This window comes from Strix uralensis, chromosome 11 (assembly GCF_047716275.1).
Source record: "Strix uralensis isolate ZFMK-TIS-50842 chromosome 11, bStrUra1, whole genome shotgun sequence".
Lineage (NCBI taxonomy): Eukaryota > Metazoa > Chordata > Aves > Strigiformes > Strigidae > Strix > Strix uralensis.
Window position 1 is genome coordinate 16,966,275 of NC_133982.1, and position 18,130 is coordinate 16,984,404.

Sequence of the window (18,130 nt, forward strand, 5' to 3'; positions counted from 1 at the left end):
CAGTAAAAGCACAATTTATGTAGGATCAGGTATTTTTAGCTAAGAAAGGCTGTTTGCCATGTTTCTCTGATTTAGAAATTAATTTCGGGTAAGATGTGACTTTACTCAGAAATGCACTCTTTTGTAGGGACTATTTTTAAATAATAAATTTTATTGCATTAAGCAAAGTATGCCAACTTCAATAAAGCTCCTGGTGTTTTCAAGTATTTTCCCCCTTCTACTAAAAAAAATAAATCAGTGCTTCAATTAAACATTATCTATGTTAACCAGAGAGGGTAATACTAGATCTTTAAAGATCCATACATTTGGATGTGATTACAAATGCATTTTGAAGCAACTTCTTCTAAAGGCATCTGTTTCTTTAAGTCAATTAAGAGTTTCACATTCACTCCTTGCTTTAGGTAAGGATTATAAAACAGAAAAGGATAGAAGAATTACTCCATGTGTAACTGAAAAGCCAAATTTCTGCTCAAGAAATCAGATCTGACAACGGCTAACTTACAATCCAATGAGAGAAAAACAGAAAAAATGCTCACAGGAAGAGGTAGGAAACAGATGAAGATTAATATAAAAATGAAACAAGTCACATGTTTAGAGATTACAGCAGGTGATTGGGGAAAAAAAAGGCAACGTTCGACAGCAGGAAGAGTTTTGAGGAATAGTTGGAAGGAGTAACATTTACTTCTAGCATAGCAAGAAATATGCTGTTCTACACATACGTGCAGTGTAAAGAGTAGCTTAAGACTTCTGGAAGAACAAATAAAACTTACAGAACACAGTAGTAGAAAAAATGAAACATTAATCAAAGATCACCAAAACTGAGCACATGTATGCCCAGTAAGAACTGAATTCCTTAAAGTTCCTCAATTCTACTGTTTTGCTTCACAACTGAAAACTCAGTGATAAAATTGGTTCAAAATGAATTGTACCTAAAAGCAGCACAAGGCCACGATAACATGGCCTAGCGAGGCTTGCACCTTATCCCCACAAACTGCTTTCTCCTTTCAGAAGAGCTCTACATTAGTCTCCACATCACGTGAGTAGATCAGAAGAAAGCACGGGACTTTGGAATACAAACAGGGAGCGGCTGCTTTTCTAGTACCTGAGCCAGCATCGATGGCAGCTTGTTCAAGGCAAGCATGGTTGCTGAAGGTCTCTGCTAACATACATAGCCATTGGACAGTGAAAAATCACTACCATCTATCCACTGAGAGAATATTTGCATCTTGGAACAACATTTTCTCAAGCTGTCTGCAGTCTAAGACAGACATTACTCAATCAGGTAGCATGTCGTGCTGAAAGAACTGTCTCCAAGAAACTGTCTCTTTTAAAGAAAAGCATATAATCCAAAGCATAGTTCTACAGGAATAGAGCTTCCCACTGAGAAAAAAAAAGTTAATTCATGTACACAAAATGCAATGGATGCCCTAGTTAAAAATGTAGAATCAAGGAGTCTGAATTTTAAGCAGACAGGAAGACAAAAGGACTTGGGTCTTTTCAGACACAACTCCCAAGAGTCACAGAATGTACCAGACACAGCAAAAGGTCATCAAGACCAAACTGCTTTTAGTTAAGGAAACTGGGAGAAAATCCTATCCCCATATTCATCCAGTATAGAACTGAATGAATTTTTCTACTCAAGCCTGCCAATTTTGCCTTTTGACTATATGAGGAATGATTCCTAAATGAAGTCTATCAGCTAGCAGTTTAATACAGGAAAACTGTATCAGCATTACATACCGTGTTCTGCAAAGCTGAAGCTTTATGAATGAGGAACAGAAACAGAACAATCACAGAACAGATGACAGTCACTATCTGCTCAAAGACTCTCACTCATCCTGACAGAAGCATAAAAGGACAACATGAGATGCTTGTAGGACAAGTTCTTCCTGCTATGATACGTTCCACACCATTTGGTATCCAAATTATGTGTAGTACTTCTCTGTAGAGACAAATGTTTGCGTACCAAACCCTTTTGGACAAGCAAATCTACAATTTAATAGTTCTCAACGAAATATGGAGTTGAGAAGAAGACGATCAAAGAACTACAACTAGGTATGAAAGCTGTTCTCCAGCGAGACAGGTTGAGGGTACTATCCAAGTATAGCTTCATTTCCTATGAGCCCAGCAAGAATGATCCTGTGGTCCTTCTGAGCCTTCTAGAAACACACACGCACACACAGACACACTGCAAAAAACTTCAGGATGTATTCAGCCAAAAACTTCAGCAAGTTAAACATTAGAGCCATGTCTGTTTGGGGGGGGGGGGGGGGGGGGCAGGGTTTAAAGCTAAAAAGTAAATGTTATTAGGAATTACAACTTACCAGTGCTTCAACCAAGAGCAGTTATTTTGCTTACAGTGAGTAAATCAATTCCTCAACACATCTGTAGGGAAAATGATATATTAAACACTTGAATTTAAAAAAAAAAAACAAACACAAACATCCACAAAACACTTAAGGATCTAGAAGACCAGAGCACTAGCCCAGGAGTATTACAAAAACCCTATCCTAACATGAAAAAAAACCCCAAACATTTTCAGCAGATCACAGCATACAGTACAAAAGACATTTTTATAAAAAAACCTGAAGTATCACTAGGCAACCTGCTATTGAAGAACCTGGGCAAATCACACAAGAAATTCAGACACCATCCTGTAGGCAAATCCCTTGAAAAAAAAGCAACAACAACAAAAAAATTTTTTGAAATTTTTGGAAAAGATCAATTGGGCATCAAGTATGTCTAAACTAAATGATCTGTCCTTCACATAAAAATAAATAAAATACTCATTTTACTGAGAGGTCGCATCAGCTAGATGCAGTGAATTATTTAACACACTGATACAGAACAGATTATCTTCTCTATATCTCAAAGTTATCTGCATATGGGCAAGGTCCAAATTTGAGAACTCAACTTTGAAAACACTTATTGGCAACCCACATCAATAAACTTTTAACCAACATCTCCTTAAGCAGAGGTAAGATTAAAGTAAGACCTAAAACTCTAAAACAAGTCATGAACCCTTTTTTCCCCTATAAATTTCAACTGAATCAAGTCATCCATTATCATAAGCCATACAAGTTATCCACCTAACATCGACAAGCAAACTGCTTTTGTTGTGATCTTTCAGGATCTACTTATATTGGAATATAACCCTAAATATGTAATAATTAATGAACCTATTCAGTGATAGCATACTGCGCATAATTTTCTACAGTTTTCTAAATTCTCTTCACATTCATAGTTACTCAGATGTGTAGAAAGCAAGCTGTGATGACAGAATTGTAGTTTCTTTGTTGATATAATTTACTTGAAATGATTAATATGGAAAAAGATCCTTTTAGAAAGCAGAAATGATAAAAAGTTACATTAGTAAACTGGCACAAACATGTAGAATACCCAAATGAACATGAAATTTAGAGGTTTAAAACATGGATTTAGGTGTGATCCACAGCTGCTATTAAATGGAAGTACAAAACTGAAGTACTTCTAAAATGGTGGATGGGCACTTCATAGAAGAAACACAACATGGTTGCTCCACTTTGATCATCCAAGAGGCATCTATCAGTCATGCAAAGCACAAGAAATAAACTAGGTAAAGAGGTTTACTTATGCCCTTTAAATCGTTTTCTGTCTTATATGTACCATTTCACTCAAAAAAAGCCACTTAGAAACTACGATCTAATATATGAAGACTAGGTAAAGTCAATGATTGAAAGATTTTCAACTTACAGCTCCCAGCTATTTTTAATAATTTACAGCACAGCTAAACATACATCATCTGCATTCAAGTTCATCCCTGTTTTCTTTAATTCTAGAGTTAGCATCCAGTTATGGTAATTTCACAGAAACTGTAATGAGAATACTTAATATGACTTTGTATCACCACAGAGGAACAGCTTCCTCTACTGAAAAAGTTACTCACTTGATCAGACCACATTCTAATCTCAGCAAGATTTTGCAAAAGGAATGTAATATTTGTCAGGGTGGTATCACTTAGTAGTAATGAAACTTCTCTACTCTGAAGTGAACGGATGAACCAAATAATTGAGTTTTGTAAAAACAGCACCAAGATGTTAACAACATAGTACATTTCATTCGTAAGGCCACCCAAATGATCATTTTTCCACCATTATAAAATATACCACTGTATTTTGAGGTTTTGAATTTTAATATCCAGAACACATTCACTCCCAAACTATAGACTGCACCAGAAAAGCTGAAGGTTTATGCCAAGAGCCATGAACTAGAGCTAGTAAATAAAAGTTTCAACTGAAAAAAATTAAGACTTTCAGATGAACACCTGTATTTCCTTTTTCACATTAATAAATGTCAAACTAAAAATCTTTTAGTCAGACTACTCACATTAATTGTGGTAGCCCTCATGTGATTAAAAAAATCCATTCCCTATTTAAAAATAAACATGGATTTAATATTTTTAGGTAGTCTTGTAGTTGTGGCTTATATTTATTTTTAAATTCTAGAACGAGGTGTCATAAGTACAGTATGGCCTAAGCCACATAAAACATGCCTCGCATCATAGGTCCATGACTCCTTCACCAAAAGACTGGCACTGCTAGCTCCAAGAATCAGGAAAGCGTACCTCCTTTTACAGCGTGAGGGGAGGTCAGGCACTTTAAAGCTATTTACCTGACACCAGATTATTTTTTAGAATAAATTAAGGAAGTATTTCGGCAACTACAACAATGTTTCTCTATATAAGATGCCAATGCTACAAATTAGTTCTATGAAAATACTTAACATGGCTTTGTATCACCACAGAGCAACAGTTTCCTCTACTGAAAAAGTTATTAAGACTCAACAAGAGAACATTATTCTGACCTCATCAATCCTCCTTAGTGTGCTCCACCGTGGTCATGAACTTAAAAACTTTCCTCAAGTCCCTATTAGTGTGCATCTAGCTTACTGAGGTCTACCTAACCTAAAGATCAAGCTGCCATTTACTAGATGAAAACATGTTGTTCTTGCAAGAAAAGACAGCTCCAAAGAGCTCACAAAAGTAACAAGGGACATTTAAAACTCTTTTTATTATAATATCTGTCCAGCACAACCAGCTTGATGATGATAGAAAATATGTAAGAACATTAAGATCAAAGTGCTCAATTTCATATTCATCATAAAATGCTCAGGTCAGTCAAGATGACTCTGCTCTTGAGCACACTATTTTTAAATTATTTTTAAGAGCAGGTGAATCAAAAGTTGCAACTTTAGACATTTAAGGATTTAACATTAGGAATGCAAGTCTTGAGACAAGTTCAGTCCCATCATTACCAGACTTTTATGTGAATCAAGCTACTCTTGCCTTCATTGTAATAGACTGGGCAAAATCTTGTGATTTTGACCCTCTAAATTGAAAATTCATGTGGGATTTCAAGTATGTTCTGCTGTTCTTCTCAAGGTACCAGACCATTTCTAATACAAACTTCTAATTCTCAAACTTCGTATCAGACAGTTACACAATGAAGTTCTAGAACATACCCAACAGCCTTGTTCGTTAGCTGTGTTTTGTTGCTGGACATCCATGCTGTATGGTACATGTCTATTATCTATAAATATTATTTGGATTCTGCCTTGCATATTAGCAGTGGCTTACTGCAACCTAAAGAGACATTTTTAAAAAGCTTATGCAAAAATCGGTGTATGACTTCTCTTATATGACCAGGCTAAAGCCTTTATCCAAGCCAAAGAGAACAGCTGCACTCAGGTAGGGCTTCACAAGATCTGTATTTCTAAGTTATCATGATAAATTATGCAATTTTAAAAAATAAATTATCAAGAGTATTTTTGAGAATGCTGATACACATGTCTTCATGAAGACGCCTTACGCTTTGAGGTCCTGAATATGTATTGAAGGACATTAGCATGGTAAGCTGTGAAAAGGAACCAGTTAAGACAGGCAAACAAGATCCCCAACTTTTAATTACACAGCGGTGAAAGCATGACTCAAATATAACATGTTACTCTGTCTCTAAATGCAGAACCTTAAAGTGTAAAAAAAAAAAAAAAAAATCAAACATTAGAAAGCCGATTTGTTTATACTGCAAGAAGGACAGCAAGATACTTCATACCGACTGGGTACAGGTTTAGGCTTTTCAAGTAAAATTTACACTGAAAAGAGAATTTCTAAGTTTGTTGTATGAAAACAATTTGTTGGAAAAGAAAAGCTTCTGAGTGTCACTTGCTAAGGGAACCAATACCTTAATACCTTGAACTGAAGGAAAAGCATTTCTGAAGTTCGATTAGACTGAATGTCCCTTAGAGATGGCAATCCTCATAAGCACAGCTTTATTTTACAACATGTTGACATGGTCATTTCAGATTCTTAAAAAAAGTCTTATTTATGAGTGACCCAAAAAAAAAATCTTAGAAGATGTGCAAGCAGACATTAGCATTACTGTATTTAGTACGTACTAACAGTTTTCAAATGTACTAAAACTTGCAAGAAAATTCAACAAGGTAAAACACTGTAGCTGCAATGTTCAATGTTTATTTTGCATAAAAAAAAAAACTTCCAGAATAATAAAAACCCCACACAATACAGTATAACATACCTGGGTATGCACAGCACAGAGTTTTGCTCAAAGTCTTTTACCCAACCAGCCATCTGAATCTTTGGAAGGAAGAACAATATCCAGAAATACCCTTTAAAGAAAAAAAAACAAAACCAGGTTTGTCTGAAAACAAAGGTAGAAGTTTTACCTACAATTCTAGTGCTCATGAGTGATATAAATTTTTTCAAAACACATAAGGCATCTTATTATTAATAAAAATTTTACATACAGTACAAAAGTGTAATATTCTATCCTTGCCAAGCATTAGCATTTCAGGTCTCCAAAAACGAGAAACAGGCCCCAAAAATCTCCTTCTGTATGAATACCTGAAGTCTAAGGTTATTACTGTCATATACAAATTCTTTAATGCTACAAATTCATTTAATACAAAAACCAAACAATTTCTAAAGTTCAATGCACGTTTTCACTGGTGAAATGGGACATACTGAACTTCTGGGTTTATATGAAAATACTGTCATTTCCCACCAAATACAATGCATATGTATGTATATACATATATAAAAAACTAACAATCCACTTAAATAGCCTTAGTAGACTAAAATTTATACAGAAGTAGCAGCACAAACTTCACATTATTTTAAGACAGTCTACCCATATCTGCAAAAAAAAGCTTTTAGGAAGACGAGATAATTTATAAAATGTGTCCCCGTCAATTTAAAAATAAGATTTTTTTCTTCCTGTCTGCACAGTAGCAAAAAGGCAAATCCCAAGATCAAAAAATAACAAGGAAATGAACATACTACCACAAGTTATAACCACTCTTACCTAAGAAAGTAAGGTATGAACGATTCTTCTGGAAGCCAGTCAGGAAATAAGGTATTGTTCATGGAATTCTACCTAAAAAAAAGAAAGTATGGAAATTTTCAACATTTTGCTTTAGAAGAGCAGAACAAGTCAGATGCTTGAAATTTATTGATCTTTAGATAATTATTAAGTTAGGAAAAACTTATGATAGCAGTAACTGTATCTTTAGAACTCAACTCTAAAAATAAAAGTACGGGTGCCTGTACATACTTGGCTGAAGAAAAACACTGGAGATGAAGAGTGACTGACATACAACATGCATGATCTAGATTTTTGCATGAATAACTGCAATCTGCTCTTCTGTCTCCCATTACTTAATTTTGGATGACTTAAAGATCCAATGTCTAGCCAATTTAAGTTTTTTTCTTAAGAGTAATTTATCACACAATACCTCTCAGCCCTTGTACTTTTTTTCCACATTGAAGTCTTTAGAAGTAGGCTATGCAAAATTAAATAAAACCTACAGTGATAGCAAAGTAATTTTAAAATGGCTTCTGTCATCAGCTTCTCAGAATTTTAAGTCGCAAGTTACTTGATCTCCCCAAAAAAAGATACCTTTTTTTGCCCTTCAGAATACAGTTTTAAAGCTTTCAGCTTCTTAACCTTTAATCAGATCCCAAACTATGCTCTTTAACACAAGGAACACCATATTTGCACTACCTCTAGCCAACTTTTTCGCCTTTTGTGAAAAGGCTTAACATTTTATTTTGCAGCAGTTATATTTATCACCACTTTCATACTCTAGAAGTCTGGAATCATTCTGTAAATGTGGGTCATTTAAAAAACATTTTAATGTTACATTAAAACATGTCTAAATTAAAAATCCTACACCTTATATATACAAAAACGCAGAACCATTAAATATATTAAGAATTAAGATTAATTTCTTTTCAGAGACACTTAGCTGTTATTTTATTTTTCGGTAACTGAAAGAAACAAGTCAAAGCTATTTAAAAAAATTATCCCCTAATTTATTTTTAAAAAAAATTACAGCAGACACCCACCTAAAGCTAGAACTTTCTTTTCAGCAAAGTGGGTATGTCAGAACCTGTTCTACACTGCAGAACTGTTGCTGGGGTTATAAAACCACCATAATCCAAATCTAAAATAAAGATACCAAACACTTTGCATAAAGGTGATAGAAGTCCAATGGTTGCTGAAACTTGTATTTATATTTTAAAAAAAAGTCAACTTTCATTGTTGTAATGATAGATTCGTATTTGCTGAGGAAGTACCGAAAATGTAGATTTACCTCAAACTGCGATATTTAAAACCTGCCCGGAGTTTTATAATCCTGTACAAGTGCCCACCGGATAAATCCAACAAATATGGTTATACACAATCTCCAATTAAAACTAAAGTTCTTAATATTTACCTCTTGCTCTACACTACAGTGACTTTTTATACATTTGGAATTACAATTTTACCCTTAAATTGGTAATTGCTGAATGCGAGCCAACGCAAAACAAACAAGCATTCCATTTAAACTCGCATTTTTAGAAAGACTTCCAATAGGTGTTGTACAACTTCTAAATTATTAACCATCGAAACAACGTTAAAAATGCTACGTAAACAAAAATGACTGCAAGCTCCCTGAAAAATGCATAAACTGAATACTGAAAACTGACCCAATAAATGCTTTTTAAAAGCTTTTAATGTCACAAACCTATTCGTTTCCTTACCACGTAATTCGTTTTTAAGTAACTACCTTTTCTTATAGTGTCGTCTAAATCACAACTGTAGTATTTCGCCAACTTTAAACTGTAGACTTGGTATGACCGAGCTTTGTTTTTTTTAAGCTTTTAAGTTTTTGTATCGCCGTTTTAATTGCAAAATCATATTGCACGTAATTCTTAAGAGTTTTCTTTAAAGTTCTGCACGTGAACTGCTGTTTTTCAAGTGAAGTAAATTTCTATCTATTGTTTCAGTAAAGTACTAAGCTGTCTCATCCGCAGCCTGTTTTTTCTTGGTGGTTTAGAAAGAGTTAAAAGCCAACACCCCACAAAAAAAACACCAAGTTTTATTTTTAAGAGAAAAGGACATGGCGTCTTTGTTCTTACAAACTACGAAAACATATCCTCATCTGAACAGCAATGGGCAACAAATGCTCTTTAAACAGATACGGGCTTGGGGCTAAACATTTAACTGATGATGTCGTACAGGCTTCACCTCTCCCCCCCTCCCTTTACTGCTGCATTGGAGTTATAAGCTGGTTTGCAGATGCCCCCCTTCCATGCTGCACTAGAGGGGAACAGGTCTGCAGCCCCCCCTTTCCTCAGTGCTGCACTGGGGAACCCGTCTGCAGCTGCCCCCATCCTCCGTGCTGCATTGGGGGACGGGGTGCGCGGAGCCCCCTCGGTGCTGCATGAGCAGGGGGAGGGGGAGCGCTCTGCAGCCCGGGAGCCGAGTGTCACCGGGGCGGTCGCCGAGCTGGGCTCCCTCTGCGGCACCCCTTCTCCCGCCGCTCCCTCCCTGAACTGCGCGGCTCCCCCCTCACCCAAAAAGGGTCACAGAGACGAACGGGGGTCTCCAAGGCTCCCCTGAGGGAGCGGCGAGGGGGGGCAGGGAGAGGCAGGCGCCCCCTCCCCCTCCCGGCTCCAAGGACATTTTGTTTTTCCTCCCAAGGACAAAGGACAATGAGAAGCGAGGAGACTCAGGCACTTACCCAGCGAAGAGTAGCCCGCTGGCAGGCAACGGGGGCCCCGAGAACGGGGCGCTGCTCCCCTCTTCGCCTTGCCCGCGGTGAAGGACGGCCCCGCGCCCGCCCGGCGAGGGAGAGGCGCGGGCAGAGCTCTGGAGCCCGCCGCCATTGCCCTTCGCCCGTCGGCAGCCCCGCACGGCAGCCCGGCTCGCCGCCCTCCGTCGCCCCGGAACCCCCAGAGTGCCGGGCCCGACTTAGCCCCCGAGACCGGCACCCGGGGCGCTCGCCGGGCCTCCCCGCTCCGAGCGGCGGGGAGAGCGCCCGGGAGCCCGGCTGCAGCTGCGGCTGCTTCCCCGGCCATCTTGTGCCGTGTGTGAGAGAGAGTCTCTCCCGTCTCCTCTCAACTCCTTCCTCCCCTCCCCCCCGCACAACATGGCCGCCGCTCACTACTCACTGCGGCGAGGAAGGGGCGGGCCCGCGCCCCTGCCCCCTACCGACCGCGCGCAGCGCCCCCCCCACCACAGACACACACCCCCCCACACACACACACAGAGGCCCCGCCCCCGGCTGCGCGCGCGCCGCTCCCCGCTCCCCATTGGCCGCGCCGCGCCCTCCCCGCCAGGCCCGAGCGCGCGCACCGCTCCCATTGGCCGCGCCGCGCCCTCCTTCGACCTCCCCACCCCGGGCCCGCGCGCACCGCGGCCGCGGCCTCCCATTGGCCGCGCGCACCGCCTCAGCGACCGCCGCCGGCCGCTCCCCATTGGCTCCCGCCCGCCCCCTCACGCCCGGGCCCCGCCCGCCGCGGGCTCGCGCCCCGTCCGCACAAGACTCCCCTCGGGGAGGGGGGCGGAGGGGAGCTCGCTCGGAGCGCCCGCCCCGCCGGCGGCCCTGGGCCCTGCCGCCACCCCCTCCCCACCCCACCCCACCTGGCCGGGGCGTCCCCAGCTCCACCCTGCCTCATCTCAGCCCTGACCCCGCTTGGTCTGAGCGCCGCCTTCTCTTCTAGCCCACGCCTCAGGAATCTCTTCGTACCTCAGCCCGCCCAGGGCGCCCCTCGTCAGCCCGCGCCGACCCACAGTGAGGTTCAAACCCCCTAACTTGGCTTGTTAAGAACCCCTCACCTAACGGCCCAGTTTACTGTCGCACCCGAAACCGCCATTCCCACAGAAAGCGCCTCTGCTCTCGTCAGCCCTTGAGACGCAGCAGCCCGGCCTGGGCCCTGGCACAGCCCACCCACCAGCCAGGCCTGGGCACCAGCTCCACCTCACCACAAAAAGTGGTGCCACAAAAACCTTTGCTCTTGATCCGAGAGCAGCCAACTGCTCTGGGCTTCCTCCATGTTGTACATCCTCAACCTGCTCCCAAGCCCCGCTGGCAGGAAGAGCCAGAGCAACCACATCGCCTTGCTGTCCGCAGCATCAATCCCAGTCCTCCTTAATACCTCTCAAAAACACCACAGACACCCAAGTAAAACCAGGTGCTTTTTTTAGCCAAAACCATAGAAACTGGCTTGTATGCCAACCTCACCAGGACACTGTCTCCTATTTTGACTACTGCCATGGAAACCACTTCAGATATCAGCATGATAAGAGGGGCATCCCCCACATTCTTGGTCACTGTCATAAATGCCTGTCCTTGGCCAGTCAGTTTTGATGTTCCTCTGCAAGAGGCACACCCAGCAAACATGACAGAACATAATTAATATTTACATACTTCAGCAGTCACTTTGAGTTATACGCATGCCTTTCTCCTCTTATTTGCACAGCTTACTCCATTAAAAGCAGAGAGAAAGGTGTTCCATTCTTCCTTTTTTATACTAATGATGTGGGTAGTTGTGGCAGCAATTAAATCAACTGCTTAAAAATTATTACAGAAGGTCTCAGGAACTAGTCTGGCACTTGAAATCATGCAGTTGGGCTTTAGCAGTGATCTGGCTTTTCTACGACCCAGCTCAGCAGAATAGCTGGTCAGCTGAAAACAATCACTTAACATCCCTGAGGAAAAATGATTTTGAGCTGAGAGATTTCCTTTCAAAATGCAGAGAAAAGCTGACTTCCTTATATAGGATAGGGATGGTGGTGGCCTGCAGAAAGGTACCAACCACAGCATGGGAGCCTCCAGCCAAAGAACCAGTGGTGGAGCAAAACAGCAGATACTGCTTCTCGGTGGAAAAGGGCAAAAGACTTTTTTTCCCTCACAAGAAGAATCGAAGTCTACAGAGACTGTGGAGAGGAGAAAGCCTGTTCTGCAACTTCATTCTCATTCAGACTCTTGTAAAGGCTAATCCTCTTGCTCTCAGTGGAACTACTCACACATAACTGTATGTAAAGGTGTTTGCATGGACAGAACACAGATGCTGTCTCCTTGGAAAACTACCAGCAGTGAAGACGGGGGAAAGGCAACCAAGGATAAGGCAGGAACTAGATCAAAGTAGGGCACAGCAAAAACACTTCTTATGTCGGCATTTTCAGCCAACGCTGCAAGGTCTGACTTCACAGCAAAGACCAAGAGTAGAAGTTCAGTGTACAATTTCCAGCCTTTCTATTGTTTCTTCCCAGAATTCAAGTACATTTCTAGAAAAATATATAAAGTATGATCACTTACAATAACCACATGAAAGGGAGAGATCAGGCATTCAAGACATAATTGCACCTTGTAAGAGTAGTGATTCCAGCCACAGTTTAAGATTGTAACTGAACAAGACCTAACCTTTATACTCAAACTGTTACCTGATTTTCTCTAACTATACCAGACTACCTAGTATAATACTATTCCTCTTCAAAAAAAATTATTCATGTACATGTACAGGCAGAAATGTTTTTGAAAGTCACTTACTGGATTGCTGCTACATGTAATCAAAAAATTACTGGAAGTCTAATATCCTCATTAGATATATTCAGTGCTGCTCTTTTGCTTCCTGGCCACCAAGGCCTAAAGCAGCTCTGAAGAAGCTTACACAAGTATCCATTTCCTCTTCTGTTTCTTGTTGTACATATGTGAACGTTAAGTAGAGCGCTGGGGCACTCAGACAATTTTGCTGCTCATGTACCAGTAACTGTTTACGTTCTTCTTTCCTAATGAAACAGTAGAACATTGCTCGTCTCCTTTTTCACATTTTTATCTCCCATGGTCAGCTCTGTGTAAACACAAAATTCTCATTCCTACTGCCTCTGTGGTTATCTCTTTTTTTTTTCCTTCTAAATTCAGCATTTCTACAGAACTGCAAATTCCTCCATACAGTTTATTTCTTCTCTTTTAGATGACACTTTCTTGCTTTGTGTATCATTAGACCAAATAATTCAGCCATGCTTTATGAACCACATGTCTGATAATAATGAGACAATTTAATGTTTCCATTACTAATTTGGGAACTATTTTCTGAGACTGCATCTGTGGCTAGAATTCCAGATGGAGGCACACAACCTCACTTCTGGTACTCACCCAAACTATTTTCTTCTACAACCTTTTTTCCTTCCCCCCAGCTCCATGAAGACTGTTACTATCCCTTCGGGACAACATGCAAAAGCTCACTGTAATTTCACAGCGCAGTGCCCCTTCCCTGCCTGCCCCAACATGCCCTCTGTACCAGAGGATACCAGAAGATTGGTGAAGCAGCTTGTTCTTTGTGATACACAAGGTGCAAATGTAGCACACAGGGCTTTGGAGACACAAATATAATGGAAAGGCCTGAGATCTGACTCCAACGTTTGACAAAATGGTTAAATATTGTATCTGCCTTCTGAAGGGGAAAACAGGAGCTTAAGACTGAGAGATGTGCAATGTCACCAAACTTTTCTTCAACCAAAATTCTATCACTTTTCAGGAGAAATCAATGACAATTTTCTAGGCCCTAAGCCAAACATAATAGTTTGGCTTATTTCAATAAAGAATATGCAAACAGGATATCAGATGCCCTTTGAACACAGCAAGCTGTTTTGTGGTAGGCATTTAACTTCCTGCAAACTGTGTGTTCACAGAAATTGTCACTTTGTCCTGAATATAGTCCTATTTTCTGTTTTTGTATGTAATCTGTAGTATGTTACTAAACCAAACAATCTACTTCCCCCCCCACCCCCCCACCCCCCCTTCTGTTTCCTTCCTCAGTAATTCACTATTAAAATCCCAGTAATTGTCCAGACAGATACAAATTACTTTCTATCACTCTCCTGAAAACCTGGGATTTTGGAGCAGCGCACACAAAGACACTGTAAGAGTACGGCTACACCTGCACTGCTGTCATCTGTGGACCTCTCACATCAGTGACAGAGTAATGTCGACAGAAATGTAAATAAAGGCAAAGTTCTTCTAAGCATGGAACCAACCTCCCTGTGTGACTGGTTAAGACAATTACGGCCTATTGATCCTAGCAAAAGTTTTTCCTACTGTCACAACAGAAGTAGTAAGAGCAGAAGCAGCAAGGATAAAAAACAATTCTAGCAATCAGCTCATGCTATTCATTCTGCTCTGGGTCTGGAACTGGAATTCAAATCCAGAGTTTTGTTCCAGCCTGTAATGAATAATTGCAAACACATCTACACACATAGGGAGAACTTTTACATACGCCCTTTTTGTTCCTAGGATTTAACACTGAAAAATAAGCTTATGTTAATATGGTGGGGTTTGCTAGCACTTTTATGATGCTCATGTTTAGAACGATGACCCTTGTGAACGGCAAGAAAAAGATTTATTACCATGAATAATTAGAAACAATTCTTATCAGTGTCATAAACATACGGTAAAGGAAAAAAAAAATCTTAGTCTGCTAAGCTAAACTCCAGTGCTTTTTCGATTTATTCAAAATTAAGCAATTTTAACCAAGATTCAGTTCTTTTTATTCCTGTTTTCAAAGAAAAATAAGTTCTCAATAAAAACTATAAAGATGTAATGGAAGTGAGAAATTGAACCAGTATCTTTTGTGGGATTTAACTGTCTTTCCTACACAAATTTTTAACTTGTTGGTCACAATGCATCAAAGAATCAGTATTCTTTCTGTACACGTGGTCTTGTGGCCTGAGATCAAATTTTAGATCTAAAAGCTGTTGAACAACCCACCCACCTTGCTATTTCAGTTTTGCATGAGTTCCTGTATACAATAAAGCAAATAAAAGACCAGTAACTGTTGTCTAGTGAGAGGATTAATTATTGTGCTTTATATTAGCCTAAGGAATATATATATTTTTTCTTGAGAAATCAAGTCCACTTTTCTTAAGGAGGTTTGAAACTTGAAGTTTTTTGTTATTACAGATCATCTTTAAATTATCCCTGGTTGCCATCTTAACTGTAATAGCATCCACCTCAGTCAAGGTACTTATGCTGTATTTGCTCACATTTAACATACAGCGATCGCCTTGAACAGCAGCCTTAGAGGTATAAGGAGAGTGGGAAACATACAGCAGCCCTTATTTTGATGAAATCTTGTGACAATTCAAAACTCTAGAGTGTTTCAAACTTCAAGAATTTGGGTGACTGTTTAATAATATATTTAATTGCTTCTTAAAGTAAGCCACTGGAGCTTGGAACAACAAATCTGTTTCTTTACCCCTGTTATTTGTATGAAATTATCTGGTTTTTTAAGGTCAGCTTTTAGGTAACAAACTATTTTGCCAAGCCAAAGAGACTTTTATAAGAGGACTGGGACATGGTAGAAAAAACACTGATTGACCACTTTGCCTGTACCTACTTAGAGACTAGAATTTATAAGAGTGCTAACAAGGTATTACATGTCTCCTTCCATGAAAAGGAATGATGCAACTTTGCTTATTACTGAAATCGCCTTTGAAAGCAAGTAAGAAATTAATGTGTACCTTCCCAGGAACTTTAACACTTACAGCTGCAGCATGCAAAGGCAGGTTCTGTGACTTGACTTACACACTTTAACTTCTCTGTACTGATGAGGTTTGCTGCCTGGAAACTTGCAGGACTGGAAACATGGAAGGATTAGACACATTGGTAGGGTTTTCAGTCTCTTTAAAAGGTAGAACCTGCAAACAGTGTTCTTTATCTTACCTTCTGGCTGTAAATACAGTCATAGCAGTGTTCTGCTGAGCTGGGAAATGGTCATTGTTTTACCAAGAGTCTCTTAAAAAACCAGCACTGGCAAGACTAAGACTCATACCCAATCTTACGTTTCAAAATAAATACATGGTTTCCCCATTTTCCAATAGATGACACAATTGTTATGTAAAGAGTCAGAGAGAACATTTTCTAACTTCTAAGCAAAATCTTCAGAATATTTGGATTTTAAATGTAGCTGGGAAAAAAAATACATTTTTAGAAGATCTAGACAATAAAATTAATAACAATTTGGGTTTTGTTTTAATCTTGGATAATTTGAAATTCTAGCATGATTACTTCCTTGTGCAGATTTAAAGTTCATTTTCCAAAGGCTTTTATCTATCCATCCTTGAAATTTATTTGCTGCAAACATGAGCCAGTGAAGCTTGATTGCTTAAGTGTTTGAGGAATAGATCATAAAAGGGAAAGCAGAAAAGGGACTTAGCACAAATATGTGTTTACACATCAAAAATCAAGGACAAAAAAATCCCAAAACAATTATAAGCTCTAATTTTTATTTTTTACTAACTCTCCATTTGAGCTCTAGTGCAGACTTTGGAAAGTTTAGATGACAAGCACAACAACAATTACACTTTCTTGGTAAATCTCCCTGGAGGTTTGCAGGTAAAGGGCTTCATACCAGCCTTGCAAACACGATGAATTTCACTCAAATTGAACAAGATAAATTACAGCTACTCTAGAATGAAAAGAAAAACAACCCAGTCCTCCAAAACTGCAAGTATAGAACTGGGATTTTTATTTCAAGCAAGCTTCAAGCCTGTTTCCATAACGATCTTTATTCTTGTCTCTTGTGTGCAGGTAACACCACAGGGCATTTTATTGATTGCTATATAATAGTTGACAAAATGATGCATTATTCAGCAAATTGCCACATGCAGTGAAAAGAAACTGTGCCTTTTTTCTGAAATCTTACAAGCATATACTTTTTTTATTTTATAGACAGTCTGAAGGAGCACTGAATCACCCTGTTGTAATGTACCATATCTATAAGTGAGAAGACCCCTTATATTTGTAGCTCAAAACAAACTTCTTCATATTTGTCCATCCTTGTTAGATGTGGAGTCCAATCAATTTTTGATGTAGTGATACTATATCAGGGACACGCTCGGATTAGAATGTCACCTGAACAGAAATAGCTTCTGTGTCAGACTGATGTTTCCCATGAGCTTTTATATTTTCTTCCTACAGTCAATTCTCTATAAACTGGCTCCTGCCAGAGCTTTATCCAGCCAGGAGAGCTCATCAGCCTAGGGACTAGAGCAGTTTTGTGCATGTCAGGCATCTAAACTCCAGAATTAGCAGCTTTAACTCTTGCAGCAACAGATTTGCATGCTGAAACAAATACTCTTTCTCTCTGAGCAAGCCATTAATGGTGATAATTTTGTCTCAGCTTGAAATCATTCACAGTGTATTTTTTTATATATTTAGTAAAAGATTAGTATTAGAAGGTGAACTGGTGAGAAAACGCAAGCAGCCCAAGAAAAACACTGTTGGTACTAGTCCTGTCACAAAATGAGGTCAATGGCTTTTTGTACAATGCACCAGAGGGAATGCAAGACATCCTGGGTGAGACATCCACAGCACTTCACCACCGAAAAACCTGACTGCAATATTCATTGCAATTTCACCCAGTGGAAGATCCAAACAAGGTTCAAACACACCCCAAACATGACTTATTTTCGTCAAGATTTAATAGCGGATTTAACAAGAAGCTATTACCTCTCTCTACAAATGTGTCTTGTTTTGTCTAGAAACAATTAATTTAATGACAAAAACTGAAATTTTGATCTCTTCTTATTACTCCAAACATATTTGGAGTTTGTGCCTGTGCCTTTAATTCAGTGCTGAGTAATTACACTTAGGTCAATGGAATCACTCCAGGTTTTTCTTAGTGTGTCTAAAATGAATGTTGTCCTAAGGATTTGGAAGCATATGAAGTGAATTTAGGAATGACATGTATATCAGTACTTGGAAAAATGCAACTGAAGTGAACTAACCCAGTCCATAGAAGGGAAAG

General features: G+C 39.7%; 1 protein-coding gene across 11 annotated transcripts in view; it reads right to left on the reverse strand.

The window, feature by feature from the left end:
* The window catches only part of CHD2 (chromodomain helicase DNA binding protein 2), a 93,036-nt gene that overhangs the window by 65,313 nt on the left and 9,593 nt on the right, over window positions 1-18,130 (reverse strand). For 3 of the 11 annotated variants that reach the window (XM_074880311.1, XM_074880312.1, XM_074880315.1), the window contains exons 2-4: window positions 7,359-7,430; window positions 6,573-6,663; window positions 2,325-2,385 (exon numbers count right to left, since the gene is read on the reverse strand). The gene's annotated coding sequence lies outside the window, so the exon portion shown is untranslated. Of the gene's footprint in view, window positions 1-2,324; window positions 2,386-6,572; window positions 6,664-7,358; window positions 7,431-8,401; window positions 8,423-10,062; window positions 10,511-16,044; window positions 16,064-18,130 lie in introns of those variants that run through there. The other 8 variants (XM_074880317.1, XM_074880313.1, XM_074880318.1 and 5 more) reach the window with 6 other exon arrangements.